The sequence below is a fragment of the Polypterus senegalus genome, chromosome 4, assembly GCF_016835505.1.
Source record: "Polypterus senegalus isolate Bchr_013 chromosome 4, ASM1683550v1, whole genome shotgun sequence".
Taxonomy (NCBI): Eukaryota; Metazoa; Chordata; class Cladistia; order Polypteriformes; family Polypteridae; genus Polypterus; species Polypterus senegalus.
Genome location: NC_053157.1, coordinates 124227943 through 124248540, shown reverse-complemented (window position 1 = coordinate 124248540; position 20598 = coordinate 124227943).

The following is a 20598-nucleotide window of genomic DNA, read 5'->3' as shown; positions in this document are numbered from 1 at the left end:
GAGTTCTTTGACTAAAAACAGACACTGGCTTAAAGTTTCAGCCAATGGTCCCTAGTGACCCTTAAGCTTCAAATCTCTGTTGATTTGCCACTTTGCAAATTTCTGCGCAAGAAAACAAAAAAAGATCTACGCATATTTATGCTATCAAAGTTTTGTCTCTGTAGTGGTGTAGATAGATAGATAGATAGATAGATAGATAGATAGATAGATAGATAGATAGATAGATAGATAGATAGATAGTGTCAAAAGAGAGTATTGCAAGACTGAAGGGGGTCAATTTGCAGGTGCCATTGGGCAAAGATTTATGGTTTGTGCCACAACTTACCAGTTTGTCTGATTTTACCACAGTTCTGAAAGTAATGACCAGGGCTAGCCTTTCTAAACTCATTTCTAACTTTCTGACAGCTCCTATTCTTCCAGTCTCCAGGCATTATAGCCCCAAAGACAAGTGGTTAATATTGTCTAGAGACTAGAATCAGCACATTTATGTGATCAGCGTGGGAGTCTTTAAAAGTGAGAGGCATTTTACATACTGTAATGGTCAACAGTTATAAAGGTCAAAATATCATTGTATCCTCCCTTTTAAGTGCAGGCTGACTTTCTGGACTTGGCCAATCTTCTTTATCAGTATCTTGGATGTCTTGCCCTGATAATTGCTACATACAAGCTTGTGCTTACTATAACAGGCTTGAACACTTCAAAAGACCTGATCCACCTGATAAAACAGGGATGTTGCTGATCCTTCTTATATAAAGTGTTGATAGTTCACTCCAACTTGGTGTTCAGATCCACTCCAAGGCACATGTAGGTTCTCAATGTTTCTACAACCTCTCTATCAATAGTGACTAAAGATTGAAGGGGCTGAGTTCTTGTGAAATCTATCATTATCTCCTTTGTTTTGCCAGTGTTGAGTTGCAGATGGTCCCATTAACATAAAAATTATTCATCATCATCCATCCTGCACTCATTCTAATAGTCTTTCCTGATACAAACGTGCAGCATTATCACATAATTTTGGATGAAAAAAGAAAGGCATCAAGGTTGTCAATAATGACCCTCTGTGCTGTACACAACCATGCCTGGCACAGCTCTGTAACCAATACAAACTGTACGTTTGCCAGTCAGGTAGCACATGATCCAGGATAGCAAGAATGAATCTGCATGTGCTCCATCAGTAAAGGAGGCTGATTACTACTAAACACACTGAGCACATCAAAAAAAGTGATCCTCACAGTGATGCTTACTTTATCCAAGGGGCAATAGATTGTGTCCAATGGGTAGAAACTAGTGACTTGGACCAACCTGGTCCAAGTAGGCAAACTTTGGGGGTCTGGTGCTGACCTAAGCAGAAGTCTGATGTAATCCAAGACTAGCCTATCTATGGTCTTTATGATACAAGATGTAAATAAACTTGTAAGATCTCTAATTGCCAATTTGTGAGTATCAGAATCAGACAGCATATTACCGTTTCCATTTGTGTACCACTGGGCACTGCAGGTCTGCTCACGTTGAGGTCTCCTTTATTGTGTTATCATATGCCTGGCAGTAAAAGGCAGTCCAGAGCATTGGGCCAGTATGTGGGAGGAAGGAAAGGTTTAAGCAAGGCCCTACAGCAGAGGATGAGGAGGAGGAATTATAGAGGTGGAAGCAGAGTGGGGGAAGGACTGGATGTATATACAACAAGACAGTCCCATGGGGACAGCAGATGTACCAGAGAGTCAGGCCAACCCAGAAAGGTCAAGAAGGTGAAGGACAGGACTGGCATTTCCAGTCCTGTGACTCCAGAGGAAGATAGGTATGACAGAAGGTCAATTCACCTATGACCTTGACAGGAGACAGAACTTCCTGAGAGAAATCTCCCAGTATATTACCATATTGATTTAACAACCCTACTCTGAAGAATGACAGAACACACATAAGATGCTTTGCTTTAATTATAGGTATACTTTAATTGCATCAAGAGACCCTTCCTTTTAACTGGGAAAACTTTAATGTAAACCCATTCTTTTTTGGAATTTAAATTGTTAAATAAAAGCTTCATACATGGGAGGGTTTAAAAACTGTATAGACTCTAGTCTCACAGACAACTCTATGCCAGTCACAACATAGAGTGGATTCAGAAAATATCCATCTCTTGATTTTTTCATATTTTGTAATGGTTGTGATAGGGGCTTGGCGTCCTTACCTAGCCAGGACGCCGCTGCGCACTATATTCAGGGAGAACAGCCATGGACATTGCAATACCTCCTCCTGAACGCTAGTTGGCTGCCTCCCTGGGGTGGAACAGTGCCTCGGGTTCCTGCAGGGCATTCCTGGGAATTGGAGTTGGGTGCAGCCCTGTTGGGTCACGCAGGTACCGCCAGGGGGCACTGTATTTGGGACTCCTGAGCCCATGTGTGCAACCAATTTTTCACACCCGGAAGTGTAGCCAGAAATCAGGGATCAAGCACCTGGAGCACTTCCAGGTGAACTATAAAGGGAGCCAGCAACCACCACTCAGTGGCCAGAGTCGGGTGGAAGGAGGACGAAGCTTGGTGAGGAGTGGTGAAGTAAGAACAAGAGGAGAAATTAGTGTTTATTGTGTGCTTGGGACTGTGTTGGGCTTGTGAGACACAGGGAAGACGTGTCTCACAGCTGAAGAAAATAAAAATTTATTTAATTTTACACGTGCCTCCTGTGTCTAATCTGTGTCGTGTCGGGCGCTATAAAGCGTCTTTCTTACAGGTGCAGTCTTGTACTAAAGTTATACTAATTCATTTTTCCTCTAATCAAGCAACACTCAATACCCCAGGATGACAAAGCAAAAACAGTATTTTGAACATTTTTGCAAATTAAAAAAAAACAAACTAAAATGTCATTGGCACAAGTATTCAGACTTCTTGCTAAAATTTATCTGAGGTCATCTTATTCTATTGATTGATCATCATTGAGATGTTTCCACACCTTGTTAGGAGCTCATCTGTGGTTAAAGGAATTTATTGAGCATGATTAGAAAAGGCTAATACCTGTCTTTAGAAGGTCCCACATCTGACAATGAGTTTGAAGGAATTGCCTGCAGAGCTTAGAGACAGAATTGTGTCAAGGCACAGATGTGGGGAAGGCTGTTAAAAATTTCTGCAGCAATGAAGGTTCTTAAGAGCACTGTTGCCTCCATAATTCATAAATGGCATTGGTTTAGAACAACCGCAACTCTTCCTAGAGCTGGCCACCTGCCCAAACTGAGCAATCACAGGAGAGATACAAGAGAGGTGACCAAGAACCCAATGGTCACCCTGACTGATCTTCAGAGAAAATCAGTGGAGATGGAATAAACCTCCAGAAGGACAACCACCACTGCAACACTCCACTGATCTGGATTATGACAGAGTGGCCAGATACATTATAGATCAGTAAAAGATACATGGAATCCTGCAAAAAAGGCACCTAAAGCACTATCAGACTGTGAGAAAGAAGAATCTCTCTCATTAATCACCTGTGCAGTATGTACCATTCAAACGATGAAGCATGGTGGTGGTGGCAGCAAACATGCTTCTGGGTTGTTTTTCAGCAGAAAGGCCTGGAAGACTAGTCAGGGTTGAGAGAAAGCTGAACAGACCAAAGTACAGTGATTTCTTAATGAAAACCTGGTTCCAGACTCTCTGGACCTCAGACTGGTCCAAAGGTTCATCTTCCAACAGTATAATGACCCTAAGTACGAAGCAAAGACAACACAGGAGTGGCTTAGGGACATCTCTGGGAATGTCCTTGAGTGACGTAGCCAGAACCTAATTGAACAAGTCTGGAGAGACCTGAAAATAGCTGTCCACCAACAGTATTGATCAAACATGACCGAGCTTGGGAGAATCTACGTAACTCCTTGTTGGGTTGGAACCATGAAGACTACTTCTTTGAATTTCCTGGTTTACTGTTTTTTCATGAATATATATTTAGTTCCATGGTTTGCTGAATAATCAAATCCATGGACCACTGAAAGCACCGACAGAGGTGGGGGTTTGGGGATTGGGGCTCACAAACATCACTTCAGGGCTTCACATTATTCCTGGAAAAAACACTTGTGGTTTATTTGATAATGTTTCAAAGATTATACAAAGATGAGTCATTCACTGTTGATTTAAAATTGATACAAATCACAATGTTGTATTGGCATCAAAGCCTAAAATTATAAGTGCCTCATCATGAAACAGTATAATCTACTAATGCCACATTCTCTTTTCACTATATTCTGAACAGGAACTTTGTATGCATTAAAAAATCAGGTAGCACTCTGTTTCCTCGTGGCTTATCTCTGTCGCACTTAGTGATTTACAGGTGTACAACAATCTTGGCCTTTTTAAAAATGTAAGGATTTGATTTGTCATCAGCTAATTTCAGAATTACTGGTACATTTTAACTTCTATCTGCATACTTAATGTCTTTGTCTGATGGCACAAATCTTCTGCTGCAGTTTATGAAAAATATAACATCACAAAATAATAAGTACAGTAAATAATAAGTAAGTAAATATTCTCTCTCTTGCTCGCTTGCTCGCACACTCGCAATCTCTCTCTCTCTCTCGCTTGCTCACGCACTGGCGCTCTCTCGCTTGCTCGCACACTCGCGCTCTCTCTCTCTCTCGCTCGCACACTTGTGCTCTCTCTCTCTCTCGCTCGCGCTCTTTCTCTCTCTCTAAACGCTTCCTATACAATCACAGCGTGTGTCGTACATGGGGCAAAACGATTTTCGCGATTTTCTTTGTAAAAATTAGGGTGTGCGTTTTACACGAGGGCGTGTGGTACACGAGTAAATACGGTAGTGGTAAGCGAAACAGCTAAGTTTCCTATCACATACAGTTTCATGAAATTGAACAGTTTTGAAAATGATTTCACAATCGCGACATTCACCAAAAAGGGTAATTTAGAGTTTTAAAAGTTTTTTTAGGGAGGGGGAAGAAATGAACATTGATTCTTAAGGGTTTGACAACAACATACACCTCTTTTGTACTTCTTACAAAAGAGTACAGTAAATAAATGGGGGAAAAATGGTGCTGGAAATAAAACATGGTGAAGAGCATGCATGATGAAACAAACAGACATACTCTTTGGAGATAAACTATAGCCAAGTAAGGCAAAGAAATTGTTATCCAAATTAGCTTAGAAGAAAATGCTTGACCTACAGTCTTAGATGAGATGTTGCATTGATTGATACAAAACTTGTATGCACTGGGTGTCCTCCCATCAGCCCTAGTACACTCCTGCTACCTGATGGGAATTGTAGTCCCTACATCAGCACTTTCACAAGGTGGAAGCTAAGATTTAAGTACAGGAGGAAGAACCAATGATGACATTCTTGAAATGCCTTAGAGTATATTTTAAGTTGGACCAAAGGTAGCATACATGCAAAATTTTCTAAAAATTACTTTCACTGTTTGAGTAACAGGTTAACAAACAATCACACAAATAAACAGTCAAAAACAGATTACACTTTTCTTTTATACATTATTTGAGTTTGCTGTGTCAGCATTATTGTAAGTTCCAACAGTCACTGTCTTTTTTGTTAGGATGTGGTGCACCACTGCAGGAAGTACTACTTACAGTGATGTTACTCTTTTCAAATCAGTGCTGCATTTGACACAGTGTCCAAGATTATGGATTATAATTTCAAACAGTATTAGTGTGTTTGCTTCCAGCAGTAATCATCCTTTGGTTATCAACATTTAGCAATTCCACCTTCAAATTTGATAATGGTTTACCATTTAGGTTTTGGATTCTGTATGTCTTTTTGTTAACAACTTCTGATAATTCTTCTCTTAACAACTTTCATGGTTTAACTTGTCTGTTTTGGTAAAAGTTTTTTTGACTTCTGAAACTGAACCTCACCCCTGTTTTCTGAAAATAGGAAAACGGTCCTGTTTCAAAAATCAGAGTGATGCAAATTTGGTCCTTCAAGTAAAAACATTTTATCAATTTTCCTAATTCAGCAAACTACTCTAAACTTCAGCAGGATTTAGGAGAGCCCATGAACTGTTCTACCTCACTAGGAGCTGCCAGAAAATGGCAAAGATCAGCACACACGTCCCAAGAAAGGTGGCATGTTTTTAGAAACACTGCACAAAATGAACTTGTAAAAAGATATCAATATAAGAGAGATGGACTAACATTTCTTACAAATTTCGTACATAATGCAATTGCTTCATCTAAATGGAGAAATCATGTGCTGTCAAATTAAATTAAAGTGTTGGGTACATTGCATGTTAAACCCAGTTTTGCAATACCTGTGATTTTTCTATGTCAGTTGTGTATATGAATTAATGTTAAAGCAAGCTGCCTCCATGCAAATGGGCACACACATGAAGAACTTTGCCCCAAGTGTGGATGATCACCAATATGTGAACTGCAAGTGATGCCACTGTATGAACACACAGGTGATGGAGCACAATAACATAAGTGGTGATGAATGTCAGTCATTAATGCTGAGCTCTGCATTCCATGAACCCCTGGAACATGGTCCAGAAGTTTTCAATTAGGCAGGTAAAGACAAGATAAAATAATTAGAGCCTCACAGAGAATAAGGGGGGATCATGAGGAAAGCAATGGCACAGCACAGTAGAAAGACAATCAGGACACTGGAAGAGCAAACGTGACCTCAGAAACAGCTCAATAACAGCTAAGTTACTTTACAAGGTGTTTTGTATTTGCATAACAGCAGGAAGATGTGTCATCTGAAAGTATGGCTGTGGTTCATCCATCCATTCTCCCATCCATCCATTTTTTAAAACCCTGTGCAGGGTCACAAGGAAGCTTGAAGACTATACCAGCAAGCAGAGTACAAGGCAGGAACTAGCTCTGGAGCATTTATTGTTGTTATAAAGTGGTAACAATTACTTTCAGCTTACTGCAGTATCCTACTTTGTTATGTTTTCTTTCTTTTTCTGCTTTGATTATTATTATTACCTTTGTGATGAAGCCTCAGAGTTAGAATCAGAAAACTACAGCATGTAATTCAGAGAAGCTTGATAAATTCGGGTCCTAGCCCAGGCCCCTCATGGACCCCGTGATCATCAGAGGTGACTGTGTACAGATAGTTCAGACCTTTAAATACCTGGGAGTGCAGCTGGATGATAAATTGGACTGGACTGCCAATACTGATGCTCTGTGCAAGAGAGGACAGAGCCAACTATACTTTCTTAGAAGGCTGGCGTCCTTCAACATCTGTAATAAGATGCTGCAGATGTTCTATCAGACAGTTGTGGTGAGCGCCCTCTTCTACATGGTGGTGTGCTGGGGAGGCAGCATAAAGAAGAAGGATGCCTCACGCCTGGACAAACTGGTGAGGAAGGCAGGCTCTATTGTAGGCACGGAGCTGGACAGTTTGACATCAGTGGCAGAGCGATGGGCGCTGAGCAGGCTACTGTCAATCATGAAGAATCCACCGCATCCACTGAACAGTATCATCTCCAGACAGAGGAGCAGCTTCAGCGACAGATTGCCGTCACTGTCCTGCTCCACTGACAGACTGAGGAGATCATTCCCCCCCAACACTATGCAACTCTTCAATTCCACCGGGGGGGTAAACGTTAACACTATACAAAGTTATTGACTGTTATACCTGCCTCGCATTCTCCACCTTGCATTTTTTAACTTGCACTGCATTTTTATCACTCTTTAATTATTATTGTTTTTATCAGTATGCAGCTGCTGGAGTATCTAAATTTCCCCTTGGGGATTAATAAAGTATCTCTCTATCTATCTATCTAGTCTTATTATCCCTGCACTAGTGACATTCCACTGTCCACATTATTGGCAGAACAAAAAACACATGATAAGAATACTATGTATTCCTGAAAATATATTTGCATGCGTCAAACCAAAAGATATGATCATATTCTTTACTAATCCCAAGTATCATATGTGTAATATTCATTGGTATGAATCTGAGTAAATGAATTTGAAATGCCAACCTAAACAAAAGTTTTCTCTTAGTAACAAAGTCTTCTAACTCCTTTACACCTAGCATTAACATGCCTTTTGTATCTGGACTATATCTGAATATACTTTAGCAGGGTTACATTAACACGTAGTATTAAAATGAGTCACCAGTGCCCATGTCCTGTTTGGTTAGATTCAATTATCTTACCTTCCCTATGCAAACTGTAATCACCTTCAGATTATGTGGTTGCGGTATGAGGATAGAAAGCACTCTTGCATTTCAATGTTTGACAAATGTGGTTGCTCTCTGTTTTTGACCACCTCCAAATGTGGTGACAAGTGAATTTAACACCTGATTTTAAATGTGCTCAAGTACTATTCAGTCATGATCAGATCTTTGAAAAGACATGTTAATAACAGAAGTAAATGGGCCTCCTTGGCAGAAAAAGTAATTTGCATGACTATGATATATAGTACCTGCCACATGCTACAATGAGTACAAGACACGTGTTTCGCCCGAATTGGGGCTCACCAGGTGTACATACTTTTGTTTCCCGTTGCAGGGATCAAATCTCCGACGTCAGCACCTGAGGCGAAGCCGCAGACGTTGCACCATGGCGGCTGGTTTGCTTACTTGAGAGGGTGAAGATTACATTCAAGTCTGAATTGCAATCTAATTATTTTGGATGGATTATCTACCAGGTAATGGTTGTTGTTGGTCAGCCAGTTGGCAGACATCTGCCACGTCCTCTCAGTTGCGACAATCAGATCATAGACATGTTATTTAGTACCTGCCAAATAACACAAAGAGTACACAATACGGGGCTCATCAGGGGTACACATTGCATCACCTGGCATCTTTTGCCTGTCTACTGGTTGAGGAAGGATGATTGATTCTCATCCGATTTTGTGCCCCTGATTTGTTTGCTTCTCTATCTATCTATCTATCTATCTATCTATGATATACAGTAGCCCCTCTCATATTCATCTATCTACTGTATCTATCTTACTATTTTGAAAGCACTTAGCCTATCTCAGGATCACATAGCTCTGTGGGTCAGTGTATGTTATCATGGATGGTTTGCTGTCCAGAATTGACATCCACACTGTCTCCTAGGCATAGGGACATCAGTGTAGGAACTTTTCTCTAGATGAGATCATACTCTTTATATGGGACTCTTCACTGTTCAAGTGTGCTAATCAGTTTTTCATCTTTAGCAGCCTAGTGGTAAAGTAAAGTAAAGCTACTAGTGACCTGTCTGAACCTGGAGTAAATTATAAAAGGCATCTTTAAACTGAGAGGGATTGATTACAAAAAAAGAACAAGCACTTTTATCAGGAATTCACTTGCAGAATCTTGAGGACTATATCATATCCCTAAAGAACTGAGTACAAAGCAGAACACAAACCTAGAGAGGGCATCAGCCCACCACAGGACACTCTCCCTAACACTAGGGCCAAGTTGAATTGTCCTTATCACACATGTCCTTGGGGATGTGAATGGACAACTGGAGTTTTTAAAGAAATGGTTAAAAGTTAAAAAAGTAAGAAACCAATTTGGGCAGTAGCCATTGGTACATGAGCTCTCTCTTAGTCATGACATATGCACATATGAAGTTATGGTTCATATATTGATCTTGTGCACTCACTCTGACTATACCACCTGGGTGAGAACATGAAAAGGCAGAAAGATAAAAATATAATAATATGTTATACATTATGAAATAAGCTTGTTGCGATTTGGTAAATAAAACAATATTGTTAGCACTCCTGGTTCAATGAACTCCAAATTGCTTGGGTCTATGACAAAAATAATTACAGAAATGAGACATTAATGACACAAGTTAAGTGCGATGGATAGAAATTAAACATGGTTTTCCTGTTTAAAAAGCAAGTACGCTTGCCATCACACTGCATGCCACGCTGCTCCTCTAGCAGTCGATCACATGGTAGCATTTTGGGTCACTTGCCCTTACACCAAGCTGAAGTGAAGGCCCATAATTCTGCAGTATGTGGCAACAACCTAACTTATGATGAGAAATACCTGAGTGCCATATTTCATATCTGTGGCTTGAAAAACAAAACTGCACCAAAAGAGACTGTGTTTTATATATAGAGAGAGTTTTATTATAGTGATGAGTCATTCTTGCTATGATCGTTGGGTTGAATTCTACCACTAATCATACAATTTTCTTTCTTTTTTTTTGCATGCTTCCTATTTAGACTTTGTGTGCAGTTTTTATTATTATTATTTTTTATCTCACTGAAACCTTATTTCATGCAGAAATCGCTACATTATTGCCAGCCGAATTATTGGTATGCTGCTACCAATGAGTAACAGGCAAGCTTTGCATTTTTGCTCAAAACTGATGAACAGGAAGGGCATGTGTTAGGAGTGGTAGGTGTCAAAAAATGACTTTTGGGTTGAGCAAGCTTGAAACTGTTGGCTCAGAATTGTATAACTGATGAGATATCTAAAGATAGGAGCCCTGTAAGGAAAGAGAGGGCACTAGTAAATATATATTTTGCTGAACGAAACAATAAACGTATAGATGCAGCAGACAGATTTACACCTGCTAATAAACCACATCCTGGCTGTGAAAATGAGGTGAGACTGAGGCATGACCAGGGGGTTCATGTGTGATGCAGGGAAAAACACCCTTGACTAACAGTTTTCTTAGAAGAAAGAATGACAAGTATTGTTCATACTAGGTGTAATGGAAAGAGAAAGGCTATTCCTGTCACTTTTAGGTTGGCTAGGCTGGGTGCCTTTCTTTGTGGTGGTGACATTTTTTAGACTTGCCTCCAGTCTCACATCCTGTTCAGTTCCAGAAGAATATTTAAGCCGCTGTATTGCCCTGGTGTGAGTGTCCATGGCTCACTACTGGCTTTTACCACTACAAAACCTATAAATCTCATTAAGGTTGCCTTCATTATTGGAACAACTTTGTGATCATGATGTGGAGAAATGTATGTGAAATGACTGAAAATGTTAATTGATGCAATAATGATCTACAAACACAAAGCCCTGAAATGTTAATGGGACTCGACCACTCCTGAGTTTTTATTTTGTTTTATATTCTTTGTGTGCCTTTTTGACAATTGCATTTCTTATTTTTGTGTATGTTTATTTCATAAATGCTTCATTAATTGTCTTTTGTGTTTTTTTTGCTTATTTTCTTTTATGTTTTTTATTTAGGTCTATTGTACTACTGAACCTTGGCTCTTTGGTTGATTTAAGCCCCTCGTGTGCTCTGGTTACCTGAGGGCTTTTTAAAGCACACGTTTTCATCATTTTCAGTGCACTTGTTATGACTGTTTTATTTTAAATTTTTGTTACCCTTCATTTAGAGCTTTTTTTCATCTTTATATGTCTGTTTGGGGTTTTAAACTATAAAGATTCCAAATACAGGGTGAGGCAGAAAGGACGGACATTTTTTACAAAATCACAAAATTGTTAATTTTTTCTTACAAAGAAATTTATTGAAAGATTTGAGTTCATATTGAAATAGCATTTGACAATTTGTAGGGATGGAAATGCAGGTCTAAATGCAAAATACGTCTTACCGAACGATTACTGAGGCCAAGTTCAGGAGAATGCTTCCGAGCAGATCAACTTGGACTGCGCAGCAGGGCTAGTCGTATGCTTTCCACATTTTCAGGGGTATGTGCTGTTCATGTATCCCCAGCGGTCTTTTGTTCATTAGTGTACTTCGTGTACGAAGTGCTTTAACCCAACATAGGACAGTGTTACGAGCAGGAACACCTTTATTTCGCTGGATATTGAAATGGCAACGAAACTCACACTGAACTGCGGTAATAGATTGGTTGTTCTTGACAAAACAGTCATACACAAAACGCGGTGTTCTATCATCCACGGCTCCATGGCTTCAACTAAAAAGAAAATAAAAAAATGCTAAGACTTTGCGAACCTAACGCCACCTACCGCACATCTGTCACTCCACCTAGTGGTGAATTCTAGCCATTTCAAAGATGTCCGTCCTTTCTGCCTCACCCTGTATCTTCATTAAAAATATCTTGTGCCAGTTCTGACACCATTTTGATTTTGTTATGTGCATCACCATTTTGCAAATCCAATTATGGTCGCTGAGATCCTGACATCTGACGTCGTTAATAAGTTCGGTTTAAAATTTGGTGCTGGCAGCCATAGAGGTCAGTGGAGATGTCCTTAAAATATTTTGCTATTCTTTCTTTTTTATACTCTCAGAATTTTAGCCAACTTTTTTGACTCCAATTTTGAGATTTTGTTTTGGGCTTGGCGAAAGTGTGGTTTGATTTGTCAGTGTCAATCTTTGTGCGTACTTTGACTATGTCTCATTTTCTGGACCATCTCTTTTAAAATGCTGTCCACCCATTTGAGTGAGTATAGTTGTGGTATTACCTGCTCTTGCAACAGCATTCTCAGTAAGCTTTGGAAACCTTTACCGTTTTGGCTTTATTAATTCAGGTTACTTATTCTCTAGCAGATTGGACGATATTTGTCTTGTAATTAGTTTAGCTTCAAAATTTGTTTCCTTTGTTTAAGTTTAGTTAAATTTAGTGACTGTCGAAATTTAAATTACTGTTGCAATATTGCATCAGTACCGTATTATAAAATAATTTAAATTTTCAAGCATTCTGGGAGTTCTTCTCTTGGAGGACACTTATTCATCTTCGAGAGTGAAAAAATGACAAGTCACCTGTGGTTCCAGAATGTGAAGTCAAGTTGATGATCCACCAATTATTACATTAAAAACCTGGCATTGTCAGTTATGTGAACAGTAAGCAAATGCCAGTGGACTGACCGAGCACCTCTGGGTGTAACTGGCACCCATGGGAAGGTACGCTTTATACACCATATGGGTCCATACTAACAAAAATTGGAAAGAGAATTTCCTCATTTTTCAATCATTGCAAAGTTAATTTTTCGTTTCCTTTTTGTAAAGCACTTTTTGCATGATAATGTCCTATAGAAATAAATGTTGTTGGTGAGTACTTTTGGTCATTGTATTAAAGGTTTCATGCCTAAGGAGGCTGTTTATCTAAGAGTTATTAACATATGATGGATAACGTGCCTACAAGAGAGTTTCATTACATGACTGAAATTTATGGAATAATTATGTCATTTCATATCATTTGGTGTACAATGTATACATCCTTATAAATCATAGACATTTAATATTAGAATTTCTATTTATGTCAGATGTTTTCTTACATAATATGAACACTGTGGCACTACCTAGCTGTAAAACACATAATGAATATTTTAGGTAGACCAGTACTAAAACAGTGCAAACTTCTTCTTCTTCTTTTGGCTGCTCCCTTTAGGGGTTTCCATTTACATGAAGTGACATCTGCAGATACTTTTCCTGCCTGTTCATATCTTTGATGAGGCTTTACAGGAGCTATTACGGTAGGAGGCTTTTCAGATGTGCTTTATGCAGTTCTGATAATTCAGTGTGTTTCCTGTCACTATGAACTATGCTGACAAAATAGTTTCTAATGGTAGAAGCCATCACAAATAGTTTAAAATTTCTTCTACTTTTCTTGCTAAAAATCAGTACATTTGGATTTAACTTTAACATCAAAATATTATAAATAAATCTAATAATAACTATTAGTATTTACTTGAATAATAAAGTTAAAAATGCATGATATGCTTTAACAAATGATATCAAATAAAAACATCCAAAAGTACGGTAATGTGCAGTAGTGGGCTAACAGTTTCTTAACAGAAATTAACAATCGAGTGATGTCACCAGCTCCTTACATTGAACATCTGCTGATCATTTAATTGTCTATCAATTACAAGGTCATAAAAAGAGGGAATTCAGCAGCAACAAACTCAAAATGGAACAGCAGTGCATCACTGGAACAGTCATACACAAACACCCACATTAATTAATGCAATGCCAGTTTAAAGTCATACAAAAAAAAAAACTTAATGGGATGTGCCAAGAAATTAGAATACAGGGGAAAAACAATGCTCACATAACCAGAGCATACAAACTCCAAATTACAATAAAAAATCAGACTGAGAGGCATCAGTGCTAAACACTGAACTTCAGAGCTACACCTACATTAAAACATGGATAAAATATTTTGCATATAAAGTTCAAGATTAAAAAACACTGATTGTGAACCCCTAAACTTGAGAGATTCTTGGAAATTCTATGATATACAGTAAAGTCTACTGTTACTTACAATTTATATTTAAATTGCACCTTTTTTGGACATACCATTTGACCCCATAGATTAATGCCTGTACTCTAAAGTGAAAACTTTGATCACAAAATGCAGGGCATTGCTACAATATCAAGAGTAAACTGGAGAGTGGTAAACAACTTTCACCAGAGACAAGTAGCCTGTATAAAACAATTTCAAGGTGTAACAATAATTCAGCAACTGAGAAGTAAAATTCACAGAAAATGTAAAAGCAGTCACTCCTAATTAATATACTACTGTATGTTTCACATCTGATGAGGTCAGTAACTTTCTATAAAATACATGCAACAATAAAGATTTGCTAAATTACAATTGTAACTACTAAAATTCAAAAAGCAAAACACAAATAATTTTAAAACTGTTAAAAAATCAAATGTTTGATTAGCAACTTAGATAGTGAAAGGATATCAGACAATCTTAGGACTAGCTGTTGTCCCTTTTGTCTTAATATTTCACATTGCTTGCTGTTATTCAGACCCACTCCTTGTTCCCTGACCTCGATTTTTCCTGCTATTTAAAATAATTGTTTTAATCTTCTGATCTTATATTGGACTTTTTTGCATTATATGTATGGGATTGCTTTATTGTAGTCACTACAGAGACTGCTTTCATGTCAGTTTGTATAAGGCCCTCAAGATTCAGATTTACTTTTGTGGACAACATGTGGGTTCAGAAAATCAATGTAAAGGTTGGTGAAATATGACATATGAATGTGTAATGTATTCACTATATACTACCGTAAGATAACAGGAGTTGTGCTTGCTGAACAACAACAATGTTTATTTCTATAGCACATTTTCATACAAACAATGTAGCTCAAAGTGCATTATAGGATGTCAAAGAGAAAGTTGCAAAAAAAGAAATACAAGTAAGATTAGGCAATAATATTAAAATATTACATATGAATAGTAAAGAATAAGCAAAAAGAAAAAATAAACAAATTAATCCAAAAACAACCTTAAAAAACAGATTGTAGAAGTAAATCTAGTAGAAGTTCAAGTAGAAGAGTAGCGTCCTTGTATAGAGTGTCATGATGTAAGTCTCTACAGATGAGCCCAGTGATAAGGTCAGATAGCGGGGAGGACAATAAAAAACAACAAAGAAAAACAAACCTCAGTTAGGCGGGAGAAAAAACAAAATCTGCAGGGGTTCCAAGGCCAAAAGACTGCTTATCCCCCACTGAATATTCTACCTAACATCAATTTCCTGTTACACACTGTGACAGATAGGGGGCGCTGTCATCCCCTTGAACCCTCAGATCGGATGCCAGACACCAGATAAAAGTACAATAATTTGATTTTAATATTTTCAAATGTGCACAAAGCACCCTCCACTCCACAATAATCATAAACAATAATACTCAAATACAATACACAATAATCAATCCTCCTCTCCCAGACGCATTGTCCCTCTGTCACGCGACTCAGCTCGCCCATCTGGGATCTTTCATAGCCCTTTATATTCCTGGACCCGGAAGTGCTTCTGATCCCTCAGTCCATGTGATTATCCAGCACTTCCAGGTCAGGTGAAAACTCTTCTTCTTTATCCAGGAAGTACATCATTTCTTCCACTCCCATGACTGGGATGTACTTCCGGGTTATAGGGAAATTAACAGTCCCTGCTCCTCCCTGCAGCATCCCCTGGAGGCCCCCATGGTATCCAGCAGGGCTGTGATGTAAAACTCCATTGTCCATGATGCCCTGCTGGAACTCGGGGCACCTCTATGGTGCAAGAAGGGCTCCACCTGGCGGCCTGGGGGTAATGGCCGGGATGAACAGCCGGCCATATCCCATAACACACACGATTAGGGTACAGTTAGTGGGCTTGATCATACACAAAAGTGCAAGAGATGGGAGTCTGCGACATGGTATTAACACTCTTCTCTCCTTTTCTACAGAAAGACGCCCGAATAAAAAGCCTGTACCTCGACAAATGCACCAATCTCCTCATCTGTCCTCACAATGAAAAAAACACTCTTTTCTGGCTTCTTGGAATCACCTTATTTCTGGTCCTGTCCTTATGACTTCAGTCCTGTCTCTTACCTTCTAAAATCATCCCCTGCTTCCTCGATCTTCGTCACATCCATTAATTTTATTTGTCCCTCTATAAAAGCCTTGTGACTCCATTGAAATTTTGTCAGATGTATCTGATTTTTGACCTTGTTTTCAGCTACTGGAACTTACAACCAGTATACAGGGAGGCTCCCCAACACTTAATCTGTCACATCTGTTTATTTTATGACAGCTCTTAAGTTCTGAAGTTAATAAGCATATAACGCTGAAGCTAAAAAAAGGTAATTTAATCTGAAAGCTGGTGAGATATTTCTTCATGAGAAAACAAAGAATCATTTTCATCAGGCAACTGAAAATTACCAGTTATAAATTCATTTTGGTTTAGGACTCAATGGAAAACATCTTCAATATCTTTGTTGTGCCTTTTGTGCCAATTGTTGAATGATGAACATGTGACCCTTGGTAGCAGATAGACATGTCATTGGGTAGCTTTCTACTAGGGCCATCCTTTTACCTCTTGTTCTCTGTCTCTAACCCCAAATTACCATACTATTTATTTATCCCTTTGATCTAAACTTGGCCTCTAGATCCCAAAAAAATCCTAGTACGAATTGCACTTCCCTGATTCTTTTAAATTATTGCACTGCCTTCTTTATGCCACTGTTAAAGTCATTTGAACATCTTGCCATTAGTACCTCTTCCACTTATAACATAGCTACATCAAATTATTTGTAAGAGCACAAAAGAATAACTTCCCTCCTGGTCTTTTCTTCCTTTGTTCTTTCACTCCATGTTGAATATTTCACTCCATTTTGAACATTAATACTGCCCCCATTTTGATTTTATTGCTGTTATGTTCCTACTTTACAGATTTCTCTTTATTGGTGAAAGAATTCAAAAGATACATTTGGTATTATTCAAGTCACAGTTATTCACAATCATGGTGCTATATTAATTTACCACATATAATTGTGTTCTTGTGTGAAGCATTTTTTCTAAATTATAAAGATATCTTGCAGCTTACAATAGGGTTTTAAAGCCTTAACACATACAGAATATGTCCATTGTTGATGTGCAGACTTCAAATGTAGCCAATGACCTGAAGACAATTAGACAATTATAACTAAAAAAGTCACATGTTATATTCTTTCACAAAGCAAAAGCTTATTTTATCCATTGATCCATTTTCATTTTCATAAACATATGCTGTGACTGGATTGGTAATGGATGCATGACCTACAATGAAAGGGAATATTAAGCAAGCCCGTAACACGCAATAAGAACTGCACCAACATTATAGACAGTGCGTGAAGTGGAATTACTGGCGATAATAAATAAGTACTAAAATATAAGGCTTTTAATAAAAATACAATACATTGTAATTAGTTCATTTCAGATTAACTATTGTTATGTCTACAAAGTACAATGAAACTCCTATGTGACCTTTTCCCTACATTGCCTCTTTGTGTGATTCTCACTCTGTAAGTTATGTAAAATAACAACAGAGAATATTACAAGTGAAAAGTCTGTGCCATTTAGGAAAAACAATCATATGATGTGAGCGTGTATCTGTCTGTCATTACAAGCCATGGCAGAGCATGAACACTGAAGCAAAAGTGGGATGTTAAGAATAATACAACTTTGCAAATGAAAGGGAGGCGGATATGGGGGGGCGGGCTGGTTGTCATGGCTCCTCCCGCAACAGAAGATGTGAGCAGATAAGTGATGTTGCTTCAAGAAAGATAGAGCCAAGAATCTGTGATAAAGTAATTATTTTTAATTTCCTTTTGTTATCATCAGGAAGCCTTATAAATGTGAAAGGCATGTTTTCTTAAATTGAAATATCTTCTGCTTCTAAGTGGACATATTTGGTAAATTTTAAGTATTTTTAATTTGGCTACGAACCCGTGGATACATTAGTCTCATTGTAAGTTGCAAGAAAGAATGAAGTTTTTTTTAAATTTATAAAAAACATTTCACTTTAAAACATAATTTCATGTGGAAAGTAATATATACCATGATTGTGAAGAAATAACTTCAACTTGAAAAATACCGAACTTAGCCTTTTAAGTTAAAAATTTCCGCCCTTTTCTGTGAGAAGTTGGATGAGTGGTGGGGTAGTATCCTATCTGATCTGGGAATACACCCTTTGGCATTCACTACCAGTTCTAACTGGAGCTAGCTAGATTCTCCTGAACGTCCTCTGTTGTGGTTTTTAACTGAAGCTAACCTGCTTTTCTCCCACTTACCTTACTGAAATGTAACCAACATTTCCCTAACTGAGGCTCATTAGATACGAATTAGATTAGATACGTAATTTTGTTGGCTCATTAATCTTTCTTAGCATAATGTGGATACCACGGGGCACTCCAGCTCCCCAAACACCCAACACAAAGACACAGACATGAGTATAAAATAAAGAAGAAGATTTATTTGTGGGAAATGCTTCCCTAAAGAGTTTTCCACCACAGACACAGTCACAAAGCAGCACACAATAATAAAGCAGTCTGTCTGCAACTCTGTCTTTGTCTTTCTGCCTTTTCCACTCCTCCACGCAAACTTCGTCTTTCTTATTCTTGACTCTGGCTCATTGATGTGAAGCAGACAGCTTCTTTTGGAGCCCTAAATCCTGTAGCTACCCCTGAGACCCAACAAGGCTGTCTCCTGGGAGTACAGTACAATACCCTGCATGCCTGGGATGACTGGCATCTAGCATCTTGTGGGGGAGAAAGCCCTCCGTAAACTGTCTCCCCTCATCCTTCCAGGTTGAGGGTGTCTGGACAGAGTAAGGATGTCGACCATCCCTCACAATATGCAATAAGAAACATTTAAGGTCTTGTCCAATGTGGCATTCTCACATCCCTATTTTTCACAATGCAACTACTTGGATGGGGTAGCCCTATCTCTTTCACAGGTTTTGAAATGAATAATTTTGCACCATTTAAAAAAAAAAGTTGCAAGCTACAAACCAAATATAACATCATTGTATCTACATAACGTGATGAATATATTTGTAATCAAAAACACTACAAGGCCAGAAATTAAAAACATGGTTTCTAAAGACCAAAGCCTAAAAATAAATGCTCTCTTGGAGCATCAAAGGTTCCAGTCTGCTCTTCCAACTGATAGTGGCCCTTCCTGTTTCAACTGTAAAGATGAATGCAATAAGTATCCAATCAAGTAAAAAATAATAATCTTAATGGCATAACTTCAAATTCACTTAATATAACATACTCCTTAGATGAGCACAACACAGCAGACTGCAATGCCAACATGATGGGTAAACTGTGGAAACCTTTGTTTAGAAAGCAGTGCATATGTAACACAATTTAGGTAGGACATGGCTCAGAATCCAGGTATATCTAAGTTGCTATATTTAAAAGCAAAAACAAAGGAAATAAAGAATTCTTTAAAGCAAACAAAATGTATGTTATAGACCAGCAAGCAGAAAGTAGGTTTACGTCCAATGGTTACATTACAGTAATGTGTGTATATAGGAGTGTAGAGCATAAGTTGGTTTATTTGCTTCAGACAACTGTAGTTTTGCAATAATTCTTTTTTCAAATAGATGTGCTAGCACATACTATTTTAGCAATGGAAAAAAGGGTTAAAGGGTATTTCCACTCTGAAAAGAAAAAATATAAAAGACACACCATTTTGACTGTACAGCCTTCATCAGGTGTGCAACGGAAAAGGAAAAAGCAGGTAACATATATAGGAGAGGAAGGAAGGAACAGAGAAAGAAGAAAAGGTGAGTGTAGGTGATAGAATGGCTGCCATTAGAGAAGATGAAGAAAGAGTTTAAAAGGTTAGTCAGTCATTAAGACCTGGAGAAATGTGTGATCCCAGGCTGAGGATGAGTATAGCTTGTTCTGTTTTTCCTTTGAAAAAGTGTCTTTGAAGTCCTGTGAAAGACAACAGACAGAATGATTAGTCTGGCTGTGATCAATGGATGTGAAGTGATTGCTGATAGGCTTTGTATGGACTAGATGCAAAGTCTATTTTTATTTATTTCTATCACTCAAGAAGTTGAAAAGCTTATTGGCTTCACTTTGGTGTAGAATATCAGACAGCTTACCATGCTTTTCTTCTGTAGACTTAATTAATTATTTTCAGAATATTCCTAAATTTTACTGTATAGTTTTACTACATGGTTAGTTCATATATTCATTTAGTCATTTCTGAAAAAAAAACAAAACAGTTCAACATTCATTGCTACAAAGAATGCTGCCATTACAAAAGTTACATAATGTTTTTTCTAAATGAAACGTTTTACTTTTGATTATGGCAGAGTATTATTTGTATTATGTTATATTTACTTTATCCCCTAAAACTAGTTTCAAAATCTTGAAAACACATTCATCTATGAACTGAGACAGCTCATTTTAGTACTGTAGGAGGAATGGGGTTCATCCTCACAGCCTTAGGCTTAATACAGAAATCAGTTCTGGCTGGAG